Below are 4809 nucleotides of genomic sequence, written 5' to 3'. Positions count from 1 at the left end.
CAAGACTTCCCACCTATTCCCTTCCAAAGGAAGCATTCACCTTCAAATCCCTCCATCCACCCCAGTGGGCTGGTGGGATATCAGTTTTTATTTATGAATCATTTGATAATTTTAAACTTCTTTTCTCCAACTTGGTATTTTAAGTATTTGTTTCTGGAGTGCAAAGTGCACACTTGTCTTATCGTAATCACAGATATGTAGCCTAAGTTATGTATTTTTCTCATTAAACTAGCATATACCTGCTTGAATTTTATGTTTTATAGCCCACATGCCCTTTGTCATGGATCCAACACAATCTATTCACTTTCTGTGTGAGCTCAGCATGGTTCCCAAGTCAGCTGCAAGATCAGGGACAGTCCTGGTGGAAGCAAGGTTCAAGCTGAGACCAAAGTGACAAAGAAGCTGCTGGGCTCCTGTGAGGGGAGACCCTCTGCCTGAGAGCAGGAAAGATGGGGTCCTGACCGGTCCTGAAGCAGGATGAGCTGTGAGGGGAGACCCTCTGCCTGAGAGCAGGAAAGATGGGGACTGACCAGTCCTGAAGCAGGATGAGCTGAAGAGAATGGTAAGAGATGGAGAGGAGGGAAGTTCAGATTGGCCTTGCTAGAACTTCTATTTTATTCTAATCAGGCGGTAGAGTTCTTAAAAAGTTTTAAGGAAAGGTATAGTATACTCTGATGTGGCATTAAGAGATTCATCTTGAGTATTGATTTTGGAATGAAAGAAGTTGTAACATTATTTGGTGGACAAATGTGTATTAATTTCATGAAGCCTGTGTTGAGAAAAGAAACCAGACACAAAATATACAAGCTATACCTAATGTATCATTTTGTACACACTATAGACATACCCCATCCTAGATCCTGATTCTTGTGGGGCTTGCTGGCAGGACAAGAGAGAAGGGAGCTACAGTGGTAACCAGGAAGAGAGAGGCCTTCCGTTTTGCTACAGATTAAATGTGAAGGGAGGGCCACAACTACTCTCTGTACTAGATGAATAAAAAGCTTTAGATACCTTTTCCTGAGATGGCTTACCATTTAAAGGCTCTTGTTTGCAAATCCTACCAATCTGGGTTCAATTCCTCAGGCAACCACATAAAGCTAGATGGGTGTTTGCAGCAGCAAGAGACCTTTACACACACACAAATAAATAAAATGAATAAAATAAAATTACATTCTTCCACATGTCATATTAATTATAAAAATTCAAAAATATATATTCACAGACAGGAGGTTTTTGGTCAGCAAAAAGAAAGAGGAAATGACTGGACATATTAATGCTATGAATTTTAGACATTGTATTGAATAAGGGAAGCAATATACTTATGGTCTGTCCACTCTATGAAGTTCCCCAACAGGAAATGCATACTTATCATCTCCATTGACTGAAGTGAAAATTGGCTTAAAAAGTGATTGTTTCTTTGTGGATTTATGGAAATTATTTGGAAGTGTGTCTTTAGACAACTTTATGGGGTAGGGGGAACTGTTTAATATATCGATTCATATGTGGCATATATATATATATATGCATATATATATATATATATACATACATACATACATACATACATACATACATATACATATACACATACATACATATAGAAGGTAATTCATAAAAGGAAAATTTTGGGATAGATAAATGATATTCTAAATGCATGAGGTCAAAATGTGACAATTCTAGCAAAAGGTTCATTGTTTTCTTATATCAAGTCATGTGTTGTTACCCATGAAGCCAGAGGTCTTAGACTCAAACTTGCTAGCACATCCTACTATCTGACCCTAAGCAAACATCACAACTATGCAATCAGATGAATTCTCTTCTTTTTTGTGGCTAACAACCCTTAGAATTCAAAGTCATATCCTGCACGGAGGAAGTGAGCATCCTTCTAGAGCAGTTGGATCCTTTCTGAACCTCAGTGAAATATTCAGGGGAACAGAATACCTTTACATCTAAAGCATGAGAAAATTGCTGTTGTAAGAAAGCTTTCAAGATCCAGTGTGAGGTAAAGAAGCTAGATTTCTTAAAATAAGCCCTGCAAAGCTTATCAGGATTTAAAGTCACTCTAGTGACACTTGTGACAATGGTGTTCTCATGACTGATCATAGAAGGCGGTGCCCTTACAGGATTGTTTGACTAACAGTTCATGTTTTACATGATTCTATTCAAGGACTACATACTTTCACAGATTCATTAGTGTTCCTTTAATCATTTCTGGTTCTATCTACAGCTTGTAATTTTCCAGGTTTGGATTTGCAGGTGGGAAGTAACACTCCACTTCTTCTAACACTTTGGCTTACAAAGTTTTACACTCAAAATCATGAGACATTTAGGGCAGGCGAGAGGTGGTAGCTGTGCCTATGTTTTCTAGCATATCAGGGTAAGATGGATAGGTTCCAGCCTAGGCGATACCTGAACATAAGGACGGAAGGGATTGCTCATAGACCGGAAGCTGGGTGCTTAGTTCTCTTTCCCTTCTTACAAGATGGTGGGTATAAAGTCTGAGAAGGCAGATATCAAGGAGAAGAACCCTGCAGTCAAGAAGGCTGATGCTGTAGGCAAGGCTAAAAAGGGTGATCCTAAGGTTACAAAGCCAAGGAAGGGAAGCCCCCCTGCAGCCAGAGCCCGGTCCTGGAGAGAGGACTTGGCAGGTACTCCCAACCAGCAGTGTGATCCAGAAAGGCTCTGTACAAGAGGAAGCACTCAATTGCCAAACCCAAGGTTGAAAAGATAAAGGGAAAAGGTTCTTGCTGTGGTCACAAAACCAGTCAGTGTTGACAAGAATGGAGGTACCCGCGTGGTTAAGCTTCATAAAATGCCAAGGTATTATCCTACTGAAGACGTGCCACGGAAGCTGTTGAGCCATGGCAAGAAACCCTTTGGTAAGCATGTGAGAAGGCTACGTGCCAGCATCACTCCCGGGACCATCCTGATCATCCTCACAGGACGCCACAGAGGCAAGAGAGCGGTTTGCCTGGAGCAGCTGGAAAGTGGCTTATGACTTGTGACTGGACTACTTTCTCTCAATCGACACCAAAAGTTTGTCATTGCCACCTCCACAAAAATTGATAACAGCAAAGTTAAAATTCCTAAACACCTCACTGATGCTTACTTCAAAAAGAAGAAACTGTGGAAGCCCAGGCATCAGGAAGGCGAGATCTTTGACACAGGGAAGGAGAAATACGAACTTATAGAGCAACGCAAAGTGGATCAGAAAGCTGTGAACTTGCAAATTTTGCCAAAGATCAAAGCTGTTCCTCAGCTGCAGGGCTACCTGTGGTCGGTTTTCTCTAACAAATGGAGTTTATCCTCACAAATTGGTGTTCTAAGTTTCTTACTGAGAACCTAATTAAACAGCTGATAAATTTGTGTCAAAAAAAAAAAAAAAAACCAGGATGGAAGAGGGCTGAAGAGATGGCTTAGAGGTTAAGGCATTTCCCTATGAAGCCTAAAGACCCAGGTTTGATTTCCCAGAATGCATATAAGCCAGATGCACAAGGCAGTGCATGGATTTGGAGTTAGTTGCCAGTTGCTAGAAGCTCTGACATGCCCCAAAGAGAAAAATAAATAAATAAAAAGGATGGGAGGACTAGAGGTTGGCTTGGAAGATGATGTTTTTCTGTGTACCAAGTTCCCTGATCCACAGATTTGGATATTCCTGATGCAGTAGTAAGAATTCTAGGAAGCTTGATATAGCCTCTTACTAGTTCTGATGCATTAACCCATGCATAACATTCAAAACCAGGGCATTCCTGCTTACTTTCATACTGGATCAGCAAGAAAGTGGGTAGAGGTTAGAAAGTAGATTGTTAACAAACATGTCAGTTACTTCAGACAGTTCACTGGATGGAACCAAGAAGAAAGGACCTGCTGCACTCTGCTTTTTCCAAGCAATCTGCCTGGGATGCATAGCAATTTGTTTTGCTTACCTGTATTCATTTGGTAAGGGGGTGTTGCAGTCAAGTTCTCATTACTGGCAGAAATCAACTGACCAAGAGCAGCTTTTGGGAAAAAAAAAAAATTATTTTGGTTTGCAGACTCGAGGGGAAGCTCCATGATGGCAGGGGAAAAGATAGCATGAGCAGAGGGTGGACATCACCCCCTGGCCAACATAAGGTGGACAATAGCAACCGACAATAGCAACAGGAGAGTGTGCCAAACACTGACATGGGGAACCTGCCTATAATACACATAAGCCTTCTCCCAATAATACACTGCCTCCAGGAGGCATTAATTCCCAAATTTCCATCAGCTGGGAACCTAGCATTCTGAATACCTAAGTTTATGGGAGACACCTAAATCAAACCACCACATTCTGTCCCTGGCCCCTGTAAAGTGATAACCATACATAATATAAAATACAATGTATTCAGTCCAACTTTAAAAGTCCCCATATTTTTATCAATCCCAGTGATGTTCGAACATCCCTATAATCCAAGGTGTTTTAACTGAGCCATAACACCAAAAAATCCCCCTTCCCAAACCAAACTCAAACAACAACAACAACAAAAAATCCCATAATGGCACAGAATAAGCATTCACACTGAAAAAGATGGCACTGTGCACAGCAAAGAAATATTCAACCAATTCAAGATTTAAAAGAAGACAAACATCAAACTCAGTAGCTCCAATTCCAACAATTCTAGTCAGTGACAAATCTCTAAGTTTGATAATTCTAACCACCAACAAGTCTCTGGAGTTCCAAATATGCCCCTTCAGCTAGGCTACACACAGTCCTGGAAAACTTCATCTGGGGCCAGGAGCTTTCCATGGCAGCCATCTTGTCATCCCGGCATCTCCACGGGGTCTCCA

General features: G+C 41.1%; 1 pseudogene; it reads left to right on the top strand.

Annotated features, from left to right (window-relative positions):
* Positions 1-2482: 2482 nt before the first annotated feature.
* LOC101612648 lies at positions 2483-3326 on the top strand (annotated as a pseudogene).
* The last annotated feature ends 1483 nt before the right edge of the window (positions 3327-4809 follow it).

The sequence above is a fragment of the Jaculus jaculus genome, chromosome 2 (assembly GCF_020740685.1).
Source record: "Jaculus jaculus isolate mJacJac1 chromosome 2, mJacJac1.mat.Y.cur, whole genome shotgun sequence".
Taxonomy (NCBI): domain Eukaryota; kingdom Metazoa; phylum Chordata; class Mammalia; order Rodentia; family Dipodidae; genus Jaculus; species Jaculus jaculus.
The sequence above is the reverse complement of the archived record's forward strand: the minus strand, read 5'-3'. Positions and strand labels throughout refer to the sequence as shown.